A 14,045-nucleotide genomic window follows, 5' to 3' on the forward strand; every position below is an offset into this window, starting at 1 on the left:
ATACGTTCTGGAAATGCCTCGGCATTCCGGCTCTCGCGTGTCACATACGAAGCAGAGCTGATTCGGATCTGGGCAATGCTGTACAATGTAACGTCATTACGTAGCTGAAGCTGAGCCAAGCTTCCGCTTTACACAGACACACACAAACACACTAATATACGAAAAATATATATAAAATATATATAATCACTATCAAGAAATCCGTCTGTAAGGAGGCGAGCTATCAGAGACTTAACCTCCTGATACATGTAGCGCAAGGATGTGTTTGTATACGAAAAGATAATCAAAACTCCATCTCAGGACATCAACTGAGAATGAGTCACCTCACAAGACACGTATAAATTCACCTCACAAGACACATACAAATTCGTAACTTCTTCCTCTTCCGAGTCAGCTCCTGGAGACGATATTCACGACGAACCTATGGAAGCAAAGATGCCTGACTGACTCGCCTTCAACCAATCTCAGGGACAATAATTCAAGTAGCCCTAATCTTACCGCACTTAATTAGAACATCATCTAACGAGAGCGGATAATGAAGGGGTTGATAATACGTGTGGCCTAACACAAATATCGAGCGAGATCTAACAATAATGGTGGTGACGGAGACAAAACCACACACGTTACACGTACCGACGCAACGACAAACCCCACCAAGTGTGATCCATGATCAGGGATGATTCACTACGAAGCGACGGCAGGCGGTAAGCTAAGAGTTACAAACCTGGATACATAATATCACGTTACGTAAAGATAAGGGAATCGTCGCCATTCCCAATCCTGACGTAAGGACTGATAAATCTAGTATTATACCCAGGCGTCTGACTAAATTCTATCATGACTCAGCAAAGGCAGAGGTTTTAAAAAAAAAACTAGAGACGACGCTACACAGATAGGCGTACATGATGTGTATACACAGATATGCGTATACGATGCGTATATACAGATATGCGAATGCAGAGGCATTCGTGGAGACCCTACGAACTCGTAAGTCATTTCCCAACACGTAGGAAAGGTTCGACAAAATGAAATAACATTTCCACGACTGATTACCCAACAGTTTTGCGAGGCTTGTGACTACCTACTTTTGTTGTTGTTTGGGAGGTAAACAAGACGTCTAAATGAGACATCCTCCATGAGCCAGAGATATAGGGTGATTGGGTAATGTGCTAAGCTATGCTAAAATCCAACCTGTGAGCCAAGCTTTTGGGAGGAGACTAAAATAAAAATCTATTGTACCTAATCCCTTATATTCTTGTTCTTTGTACTTCTCGTTAACCTCATGAGCACGAGGGTACGAACAGTGGGTTTCATGGTATGATATCTGACCTGACCCTTAAGGGCCAGTCCAAGGGTTAAACCATCATACCGAAGGGCAGTGTCATCGCGCTCTAAGGGGTCAGGGGAACGACAACAATGAAATGCATCACACACACACACACATAGGCAGTCGGCCCAATGCCAACCCAGGTGTTCATCCTCCCCTCGGGGCTGGTCGATAAACGGGTACCTGGCTTAAGCTGCGGTGTGTGTGTGTGTGTACACACACAAAGGATATATTTGGGTATAACTCTCTCCTCGTAACACACAAATAGTACTGACACACACACACACACACACACACACACACACACACACACACACACACACACAACAAGTTACTAGATATCAAACAATTTTCACGTGTGGCCGGAAGCTTGGGGAGGGGGAGGGACAGCCTTCCTCTAACCCCCCCAACCTCACCCCCCTACGCCCAGCAGAGGTTAATGGAAGGTTCAGCTCATGACAGCCAGGCGCACATTGCCATGGAAACCATCGCCAACACGCCTCAATATATATATATATATATATATATATATATATATATATATATATATATATATATATATATATGTGTGTGTGTGTGTGTGTGTGTGTGTGTGTGTGTGTGTATGTGTGTGTGTGTGTGTGTCGTAGAGGGACAAAATTTACAAATTACAAATTCTGAACAAAGATTCTCCATTTGTTTGGAGTGCAGAGAAAAGAACTGTGAACCAAACGCGTGTTTGTTGAAGCAGGATTAGAAGGCAGTGCAGAGCCTCTGCGGTTTTTTGTTGTGCTGCAAAAAAAAGAAAACATAATAAGCCAACGACAGCTCTGCGCAACCCAAGGATCCACGATAATCCACGCACTTCGTACAAAAGTGTATTCTCAGTCAACTGAACAAACTGAAAGGGTCTGAGTGCAAAAATTTCTAGAGGGGACTCCTGGGGCTAGAAGGTGTAAATATACGAGAATGAGAGAGAGAGAGAGAGAGAGAGAGAGAGAGAGAGAGAGAGAGAGAGAGAGAGAGAGAGAGAGAGAGAGAGAGAGAGAGAGAGAGAGACGCCGCCCAAGAGGACAAACCAACTTTTTTTGAGTCATGTCAACCACACCGCTCTAGACACAGCGACTCCTTATATAACGTGTAAAGATTTATCACACTGGGAGCCCCCACACCTGACGGTAACACTGTGCAACACTGAACATGCCACCGGTACTCCTGAGGCTGGTAATGCTATCCTTCTACGAGAGAGAGAGAGAGAGAGAGAGAGAGAGAGAGAGAGAGAGAGAGAGAGAGAGAGAGAGAGAGAGAGAGAGAGTGTAAGTGTGCGTACCTACCTACGTACGATTACCTACAACGATATCTAACCTTAATGGCAGGGCTAGCGTCGAACACCCTCACATATTACATCGAAAGACCACAGAAACAACAACAGACCCCACTATAAACCATAGAACCCACTGTACACCACAGGCTCTATCTTGCCTCTTGAACAAAGAAGACGCCTAAGACGCCCATCTGGACATTATCCCCAGCCAAGCTCACTCCCACGGCGCCTCCCACGCCCCAGCTCGGGACAGAGGATGCCATCATTTTCGGCCTACGTGTGGTTCAGGACCGACCATACAAAGCCTGACACATGGCGGCCACAGCTTGTTATTACTTCCAGAAATAACCTCGTCATCAATATCTGGACGAAAATAACTGTGGTTATTTTTAAGGGCAAAGGAGGTCCTCTCGGTGGGAGAGGGAGTCAATGGCTCGTGGACACTTCCTGAGCACGACATTACGACCCTTGAGCCCGTGAGTGCGATCCTCGAGTGCGATGGAGCGACTCTTGGGTATGATGATGATGGCTTGGCCTTTAAACCTGACCTTAAAAGCTCAGGTTCAAATACCTAACCATCAAAGCATAAAACAAGTACCGTCGTGATCAAGGGTCGTCCCATCATGCTGTGAGATGTCAAAGGGACAGGCAGCAGGCAATAAGGTGACAGTAATTCATGCTGAAGGCGGCTGGAACTGGTGCCGCCCACACCCTAGTTCTTCCGGCTGGCCGTCGTCTGCGACAAAGGGCACTTCACTTACGACTCCGACACTGGTATATCATCAGCTCGTTAAGTCGTAATGACGGTGCGGGCGTATAATTATGGTAATGTACTTGACAGTAAGTACCTTTCAGTTCTGCACACACATGACAAAGTACATAATTGACGCTGACTTCACGAATGTTGGCAGGTTATTCTGAAAGAGACGAGACGATGAAAAGAAAAATGCACGAAGGGCCTGAGTCATCAAGTAAATTAACGCTACTGATGCAGCATGTTCCTTCAAGGAACAAGTTATGAGACCCCGACCCCGTCCGCCTTCTCCTTTCCTATCCAGTCTCCATCTGTAAAGGTTAACAATCTTGGATACTATTTCTATCCTTCAGGAGATATCTTCATCTTAGGCCATCAGGTCTTCCGTCATCTTGCCCTTGAATCGCCGTCCTCCAGCAAACAACGGCGACGCAGACCATCACGTCTTTTGTTATCTGGCTTTCCTATGTACACCTATATTACCGCTATCTCGACCCGCCCAGCAGACAAAGGTAAGGCTGGCCAGTGGTTCAGGTGTGTCCGCCATTGAACTCCCTCCCCCTCGCTGGCAGAGAGCGAAGGTTCCTGCACCGACCTAACGGAACCGTGAAGGCCGTCCTGCTCGCGCTACTCCGACAAACACACATATGCACGTACGCATGGCCTTATAAGCCCGTGGCAACGTGCCTTCACTCTTGTGAAACCGCACCAGGTGTCTCACAACGCTTCCTCTGAGCGCATGCAGAGCACAAAGTCGTGACGGATCCTGGACTCTCTCACAATCACATCCACCGAGCATTTCCCACAAGCAAAGACTTCGCTACTTTCCACGCACGGATTTTCCACCGACCACTCTCACTACTGACCGGATTCTGGCGTCTGGCATCACCTGGTGCAGGGGTGGCACTGACCTGCCAGACAATGAGGTAACACGGTCATGCACAAGGAACACATTGTGTCGACGTCTGGGCGACCTCGACCAGGGACCAGAGGGCGTCTGACCTCTTCCACTCTGACCTCACAAAAACCAACCTCACACTGCCGGTTACTGAATCGACACCTGCTGCGCGCCCTGCCCTGTCGTTTGAGTCCAGCTGCCCACACTGCGAAGCCATATGTCGCCGGAAACTATGCTGATCCAACCTCTGGAGCCCTACTTATCTAGAAGTCGGAGCCTAAGTTCAACATAGTCTCCCAAAATTTGGATACCGCAGCTTGAGCTTAATTCAACTAGTTGTTGGAGCCTTAGCGTAGCTCTTAAACCGTATGCCAACTTAATTGTTGGAGGGTTCCATATCCTAGCTAACCTACTATTTGGAGGCTCATCCTGGCTCCGAATAACAGTCGTTAGAGACTTGGTTAGCCTTGGCCTGGGAGCCTCACTTCGTTGACGAAGGCTCCAAAACTCATTTCTCAACGTTTTCGACGTAATGTCTGACCCACACCAGAAAGCCTCGTCTCATATGGTCGCTGGAGGCTTGGATATCCTAGCTCTCTTTGTCTACTGTGTCCTCAGAGCGTGAGACCAACAGCCAGAAAGCTTCGGTTTTACCTCAAGAAACCCTGTTACACACAGACCCTTGAAGCCTCTATCCATCTATTACAAAAGGATTTGGTTTCACCTTACCCAGCTCACCTAGCAGACGGAGCCTCAATACATCCACCTCCTAGCAACGAGGTTCAACGGCCCAGGAACTCATATGCTCACCTGACTGCAAGTCCCCCATTCGTTCCGACCAACTAGCCTCGACACGCTGGGACCCCGGTACGTCGGCTGCCCTACCCCGGAGCCCTGGCTCACCTTGATCAACATGCACATAGACCATGAGACCCGACCTGGCCATATGGTGATATGGACAGAGGAAAATGGTTTCACTCAAGCAACGCATCACATACGCCACGGCTTCGCGCTTCCTCGACGTCGCAAGAAATCTTAACATGCTTCAGTAGGTCGCCTTCTAACGTAACCTCCCCACCACCCACACCTTCCCTCGCCTGAAAGACACACCCAATCTAGGGAACACGCCCTGCGACTGGAGTCCGCCAAGGTCGTATGAGCGAGGCCCTCCTCCCCATCTTATGTAAGTCTACAGTTTAGGTAACACCGGTGGGCATTCACCTGACTCCCTCCAAAATCATTAAAACAGTACCAATGTGATCCAGGTATTCCTGGAACATATTTCAAGTACGATGACTTCCCAGTCTGTAACGGGAAGCTTTCCTCTTCCCTCTGTCGAGACCTGACAGATGAAAAAGATTTGCTTCACGTGTTATTCAACATCGTCAGTGGATGGATGTATCTTCCTCCCTTACTATAATGTTCATAATCCACAGCCTCAGGTGAAAGCAGTTCCCACTTAGCAACTCAACAGTACACACACACACACACACACACTACCTACGGGAAGGAACTAGCTTGAGAGACTACAATCCCACCAAAATGTAACTTCCAAATACAGTGTGTGAGGCATAAAATCAAATGATGAAAGGTGATAAACATATCCATAATTTGCTTTTTTTTTCTTCTTTTTACCCCTACAACTAAGGCATGAACACAGGCGATACAAGAGGAGAACACCTAAAACATTCTACATCAAAACTCGAAAGAACACCTAGCTAAGAATAGTAACATCTAACAAACATCTCAAAACTACTTGATAAAAAACAAAATGTTATTCTTTTGCTGGTGATAATTTAGAGCTAGAGTCAACTGTTATCATCTGCTACCGTTGATAATGAAGGTTGACAGTTACGGTGTCATTTTGCTGCTGGCTAACAGTACTGGTGTATAACAACAGCTTTAGAAATGCCAAGCCTCATGGCCACGGAACGAGGCTCACCCTCGCTGCAGACTAACAACAGAAACAACAAACTACACGACCACTGGACGGAAATAATCCAAGGCCAGACCAACAGTCGTTTTGCTGGAGGGCCATCAGGGGAACAACTCCCATCACTACCTCCATTAACCTTCCTTCTTCCCTGTCCAAAGCCCGACCCCATCTCCACCTCCCTCTACCTCCTTCCTTCTTCCATACTTAACTCTGTTTCCTTCCCTTCTTATTTCTTCGATCTCTCCCCCCCTCAGCCTAGTCAGCACCCAAATGTAGTTTACCTCCTCTGCCTCCTGTCTTGTTTCCATCTTCCTCCCTCCCTTTTTATTCTCCTTCGCCTTCTTTACCACCTCTTTCATCCATCTTTTTTTTTCTTTTCACATTTTCATACTGCGTTTTCAACTCTCCACCTCCCATTTCCCTTCCTTCTTTTAGCTTTTGGCATACCCTGCTCTCCTCCCCATTTGCCATTCTCCTCCGTCTCTCTCTTCCATACTACTTCCCAATATCACATTTGATCTCCCCTTTCAAATTTCCATCTCAGCTCTACCTTACAGCCTTCCCCTCCCTTTCCCTCTCTACCCCAGAACCTGTCATTCTCCATTCTTAACCATACATTTTCCGTGATGCATCCAGAGCCCTCACTCAGCCCTATTTTCTACACGAAAATCATTATTCGTGGCGGCCATGATGCCTCCAACACATTAGCGACTAGGACAGTTCCTGCAACCTGTACAACAGTAGCAGTTCATGGAACAAGTACACCTAGCATAGTTCCTGGTATATGTATACCAGTAAAAGTTCCAGGGTACACATACATCAGCTGGAGTACCTATAAGACGTACCCCAGTAGCAACTCCTGGAACACTTACATTAGAACGCGTACACCATAGCAGTTCTAAGAACATGTACACCATGCAGTGCTCCCTGGAGCAGGTACGCCAGCACTTTTTGGAACAAGTACACCAGCACCCCCCCCCCCCCCCGACAAGAACACCCACAGTATTCTTGAACCACGTATACCTGAACAAATACAATAACAGTTCCTGGACGATGTACCTTCGTAGAAGCTCCTGGAACAAGTACACTAGTAGTATTCATGGAACACGTACACCAGCAGTTCTTGAAACAACTGCACACATAGCAGCTACTAGAAGACCAGCACCAACAGAAGCTCCATGAAGAAGAACAGCAGCAGCTCCGGGATCAAGTATTTCAATACCTCCTGGAGCGAGTACACCAACAGAAGCTCCTGGAACTAGTAGACCAACACCTCTCGGAACAAGTACACCAACAGAAGCTCCTGGAACAAGAACACCAACAGCTCCTGGACCAAGTACTACCCCAGAAGCTCCCGGAACATGCACATCAACACCTCCTGAAACAAGTACAAACACCTCCTGGAGTAAGCACACCAGCACCTCATGCAACAAGTATACCAAAAAGAAGCTCCTGGAACAAGGACATTGGCAGGAGTTTCTGGAACAAGTACATGAGCAGCTCGGTCCCTTATTCCAGACACCGCCGGCAACTCTCGCTGGAACGTCATGTCCCGTACTAAATACACCCCCACGGGCTGAATTTTCTCAAAAGGTCAGTTCTGCTTTCTCCAGCTCCCCCGTGTTTAAACATCTCGTTCACGCTCACTTTCTCTCTCCGTCTCTGTCTCTCTATCTCTGTTGCTAGACCAACTAAAGCGACCCAACGGGATTTCCATGTTGCAATTCTCCTTCTTTGTGACTCTAGGCTTTGTGTTAGGTCGAGAACCACTGCTTCACATGTTTTCTTCCCTCTGTTGCGTCTGATCATCTTTACGCATAGGATTTCGCCCATCAACTCTCGAACACACGTCAACAATGATACTTGCGAATACGCTGTAAGGAACTTTATCAGCGGTGGATGATATATTAACGCCACAGGACATACTCTAACGAAACGTATAACATCCAGAGACTCAAATACCAAGGATATTTCGGGACTGGAATGCCAGTCATCCTGGCTACACACGCCAATGTTGCTGGCCTCTACCTAACAAAGCTTCGGTGTCCTGTTTTCACGCTGATCATATCTCGGACCTCCGACTTTTCAGGAATGACTCCTGACGAGGAACAGTTCCTATGCGGATGGGCAACTATTGCCCGGGGCTCCTGGCAACAACACAAACACCCGGGCATATAAAACACCTTTTCCACCTAACGCCTTTACTGGCAGTAAAAACCGGACGGAGGCTTGGAGGAGGGGAGCGGGGTAAGGGCTTTTTATGTGAAGGGAGAAGAGTTTTTTGTCTGGGGGAAGAGAGGTTCGGGGAGGTAGGGTACCTTCTGAAGTACAAGGGTGTGCTTTTTAGAGGAATGCAAACCCTTCTGAATCTTTTCAGTGAGCATGAATAGTGACTCCTGAAGTGATGAAATTCTCCAGAGGAAAACATATAAGTTTTCCCCCCGCGGGGCAAGAAAGCTTCTATGACGAGATAGCCTACTGGAAGACCCCATTAGCTTCTGAGGGACACACCAGACCTTACCTTTCATAAACCTTACCATGATTTCGTAAACTCCTTTACCTCCACAGCACGGTCTTGGACCTTACTTACTTTACGTATACTTTACGATGGTTTCGGAGGTCCTCTACAACTCTGTTTAGGACCTTAACTTACGTTTACCCTACGATGGTTTCGGAGGTCTTCTACCCCAACAGCTCGTTAGAAGACCTTACGTATAACGTAAAGAGATTTTGGAAGTTTACTATTTCCACAGCTCGGCTTCTGATCTAACCCTACTGTGTTTATTACCTTACGATGGTTTCGGAGATAGAACCCCACAGCTCAGCCAAGGCCTTTGGTTTGCTTTGATACTTTACGATGGTCTCTGAAACCCTTCTGCAAAGAAGCTGGGTCTACCATGAAGCTGCTGTGTCGTTCCTTTGTTTCGATGAAAAAAGATTTCTGGAGAAACGTAAGGGTTTCCACCAGAAACAAGGGGGCTTCCGGAAGATGCGAGACTTGTGGGTATAAAAACGATGAAGTCTCTAAGAGAAAGATGGTTTTCTTTAAAAACCTGAAAGCTTCCAAGGGAAACAAGAGAGTTTCCATGGGATAAAAGAAGGCTTCCTGGTCTCCTATGAATGGAAAAAGACTTCCAAAGTAGAATTAATGGCTTCCGCTAGGACAGTAAGAAGTTCCCAAGAAAAAATAAAGAGACTTCCAGGAGAACCAACGAAGCTTCCAGTGCAAGACACATGGCTTCCACGATGGACTAGTGAGCTCCATTTGGGAGAAGGGGGAACAAAGGTGTAGTGTCTTCCTGGAAGAACAGGAGAGCGTCCTGAGGAGACCAGTCTGAGTATATACCCACACGTCCACGCCCACACACACACACACACACACACACACACACACATACAAGGGAGGAAGAACTCCCTACAAAAGAAACGAAATCAAGGAAAAACCAATACAAGATGGGGGGAAAAATACACAAAGAGCCAATGACGGTAGCTGGGAGAGTGGGGAGAGGAGAGCGTGGGGGGATATGAAGTGGTGGGAGAGGATGGTGCAGGGGTGTGTTGGAGGCGAGGGGCTATGACCTCAGTCACTAGCATAAAGCCGATGAGCGCAGCCGTACTGCAATTGGCCACCGTTTATGGTGATGAGAACCACTGGTGCATGCCTTTACTGCCTAGGGGGGTGTAGGCAAGGGAATACTCCTCACCTGTTGTGTACCATCTTCTGCCTACCTTTCCAACTTTGTCTGTCTGTGTGGCAAGGTGTATGTATAACTGTACATATTTGTATGATGCATGCGTGTATGTACCGAGCCCAAGTGTGTGTGGTGTGTGTGTGTGTGTGTGTTTACCTATTTCACAGTATGGGGAGGGTGTTACCACACTCGTGGGGCCACATCTCTTGACCTTTCTCTGTCACAAAACTTTTTCAGCATTCGTATCCCGTCAGCATTCACAATTTCATCACGTAACGTGTCTCTGTATGCGTCTAAGTGTGTAAACGTGTGCCTCCAGGGATGTCTCTACGTACAAATATGTATCTTTATGATCGTTCGAACCCCCCCCCCCCCACAGGACGCTCGTGGGGAACAGCCTAGGTGAAGAAGGCGAAGGAAAGTCGCATGTAGATTACGTCCCATTGTCGCTGTACGTGACACGGGCGACGATGCAAAGGTGGAATGTCCCGCACAACCCAAAGGCGAAACATTACCAACAGTCTTTTATAGACTCTGTTGACGGAAAACTTTAACAAGAGTCCTTGTGGTATCTATCAACAGAAAACAATAGAGACAACAGTCCTTATGGTAAATGTTAAAACATTTAAAAATAGTCTTTGTATGTTGTCATGGTGGTATCTGCTAACAGGAAACAGTGACAACAATCCTTATGGTACCCGTGAACAGAAAACATTAACAATAGTCCTTAAGGTGTGATACCAAACAACATTAACAACAGTGCTTGGGGTGTCCGTTAACAGAAAACGGTGGGCCTAATGGTATGGGGGGGGGGGGACACAATCTATCTGAGAAATGAGTGAATGAAGATAACAAGCAAAAATGCAATGCACTGTCAAAACAAAAATTTCCCTCGAGATTTGGCTGAGCGAAAGGGACAGTTGGACAACACTATCTTGCCTAAACCCTGAGTTAAGCACGACGCTATGACCCTTTAGCACAGCGATACGACCCTTGGTGGGTATGATGACCTGGCCCTTCCTAACCCATAAGAGTCAGGTCTCAAGGGTCACGCCGTCACACCCAAGGGTCTTTTTTACCGCCGTGCTGAACGCGGTTAATGAGCCGGCCTGCATATAAATACCGGGGCCCTCACCAAGGGAGAGGGGAACGTCAGCAAAGCCTTCGGAGTCGACGCAGTAACGCAAACGTCTGGCCAGCCATTACGGCACGCTCCACACTACGAAGAGACGCACCGGGGTGCGGACTGACGACGCACTGGTACGGACTGACGACTCTAAACAACTTAAAGAACCGCAAAACAAGCAGCAGTCGAGTTCCAAACCACAACCAGACCAACACGAGCTGTGCAAGTTGACTTGATATTTCGGCGGCGAGAGAAATGTTTGAGTGTTATTAAGTATGCATGAAAAGTACAGCCTAAGGCGTCCTTAATATCAACATGCGCTGCTCTCTCTCTCTCTCTCTCTCTCTCTCTCTCTCTCTCTCTCTCTCTCTCTCTCTCTCTCTCTCTCTCTCAGGAAACAAAATATTCGAAGTTTTTTTCTTTTTCATGTCGATGGTTCTAGTCCAGGACAAAGTCTCGAAGCCAATCTAATATACATTCGCAGATAAGTAAGGAGGGATGAGACAGACTACTTAATAGAGTTTGGGAGTAAGTACGAAGCCTTTTAGCAAACTGTACCAAAGCTTACTCGTGTAGGGAAAGAAACTGACATCACAAGGGCCCTTTCTTGAGACAGGCGTCACCAGAAGCTAAAGTGTAAGTAATAGTCATAGGAGAGGGAAAAGACAAAGGCAAGTTACGTGATGAGCAAGACTACCAGGTGGATGGAGTCCGTAATGGTGGTGTCAGTTGTGATGTAGTTATGACGATGGTAGAATCTAAAGATGCACTGTGGGAATTCTGACTATGATGACAATGTCCCCAGTGGGGCAGATGACAGGTACGGTGGGGTGGGTTGGGGAAAAAACGCTCGGAGGTGGGGTGAGGAAGGCCGGCGGCTTACCTGGCAGCCCCAAGACTTTCACTCACTCCTCTTCATCTCCCTCAGGCCGCATTCCACCCGTCCCAACACAAACACTCGAATTCCACGCCCCGCGGCGACTCATGGGAAACCTACTTAAACACACACACACACACACACACACACACACACACACACACAAACCTTTGATACATCACTTCAAATCAATCACCAATCCACACAAACCACACTCCTCGCACACAAACACTGTCGTGTACGCAAACCACCAGCCACGATTTACTGCTCAGCAGTAAGACGTGTCTTAAGAGGCAAACCATCCCACGGCAAGCAACACAGCACCGAGCGTCAACCAACACACATCATCCACCATGTAACCCACCAACTCGACATACCCACCTACCGTTACCCTCTGCAACCATGAACACTTAACCACATGCACCTACCACCTACATATACCACCCAGCTCCCCCACCAATATATTCCCAACGACAGCCACTGAATTAGAGGTAATAATGACTTTGGGAGTCAGCGTGGGAGAGATGGTGGTTCCGGGTGATGCTGGTGGTGGTGGTGATGTCTGGTGATGATGGGGTTGTGGTGCTGGTGAGAGACAGGTGACGTGCTGGGGTGGGTGAACGAGATGTTGCATCACGAACAACAATAACACTACCCCATTCCTGCCTCTCACACCCAACACCAACCAACCATCGTGTCCCGGCCTCACCTGCACACGAACTCACCCAAAAGAATTGCTCAAGTCAAATTACCCCCGACACTTTACAGCAAACAGTTAAATCAGCCAGTAATAATTCCTTAATACTACGTAACTGCTGAGCTACCCGTAAAAAGACAGCAATATATACACATATATATGACAAATACTGTCCCAGTGACACGGCTATAGAGAACCACACAGCAGGCGACGAACAGCAAGTCAAACACGTGCTTCCTGCAGGTGTTCAGCTGAATTGATATCACATGTGTCTCATGTCCTGGATGCAAATGGTTGTGGTTAACATTATATGTGTCAGATGCTGGATGTTTAGGCGTGGTTACACTGGGCGTAGCCAGGGAGGGGGGGAAGCTGACATCCACTACTGTATCATCAGTCCGCGTCCCCACCATTCCTCTTCCCACACACACACACACACACACACACACACACACACACACACACACACAAACCTATCTGGCCAATGCTTAACCTATTTTCCTCTGCTGTGGAGGGTAGAAGACGCCCCCGAAGATTTCAGCAGGCATTCGTCTTCACCAGTCCACACCCACATGCCAAGCTCTTCGCCACCTACGCCACCCACGTGATAAATCACCATACAACTCCTGTGATTCGGAAATACAAAAACTGGTCAGGTGAATCAGCTCATCCTCCAGAGAGGAGTACCAGTCCTGCTTCGATGGCGTGGTACACAAGAGAGGGCAAGGTGCAATCGCACTCCCAGAATCACTCACGGAAAGCATGCCAACCCGCGTCCCCGGACGGATTTCAAATCGCGCCGAAGCTCTGCTGCAACCGTTTTGTGGCGGAGGCGTCGTCTGCGGCACGCCATAATGAGCGCCAACCACCGGAGCGGACAATTGCCCAGGCAGGGGCCAGGGTACCTCGGCTTACAGGTGTTTCCTGTTCGATGGAACTTCCGCTTAACAGGTAACATCCAGCACGCCACCAGTAACACCCGGTAACATGGTAATGGAATACCCGTCAGGCATGAAAGCTCATTGACACTATCTCCTTTTTTTTTTCATTCACAAACCGATGGTATTTCCTTACTCGTGATCTGAATTCACATAGCGTCCACGTCAGGACATGAATGGCCAGCGGATGTAGGGCCTGACTGGTGGTGGTCTGAAACCCCGCGGGGCGAAGCCCGAGCCCCGAACCCTCAAACAAACCGTGAGACACTAGAGGAACCCCAGACAGACGCTGAGTGGTAAATTACACAGTGTGGAAGTGCAACGTCTCCTCCCTGTTACCGCACGTCTGCAAGGAAACGTTAGTGAAATATGGATAAAAACACTTATCCCCCCCCCCCCCCCCACACACACACACACACCACACACACACACAGCAGGGACTGCTGGGGGTTGGGGAGAATGGTGCGATTAAGATGTTTCTATTTGCGTCCCGGCCA

At 47.9% G+C, this 14,045-nt stretch overlaps 1 protein-coding gene across 6 annotated transcripts in view; it reads right to left on the minus strand.

Moving 5' to 3' along the window:
* S6kII (Ribosomal protein S6 kinase II) overlaps positions 1–14,045 on the minus strand; it is a 590,862-nt gene that overhangs the window by 177,055 nt on the left and 399,762 nt on the right. The window lies entirely within an intron of this gene.

Source organism: Panulirus ornatus, chromosome 21 (genome assembly GCF_036320965.1).
Source record: "Panulirus ornatus isolate Po-2019 chromosome 21, ASM3632096v1, whole genome shotgun sequence".
Taxonomy (NCBI): domain Eukaryota; kingdom Metazoa; phylum Arthropoda; class Malacostraca; order Decapoda; family Palinuridae; genus Panulirus; species Panulirus ornatus.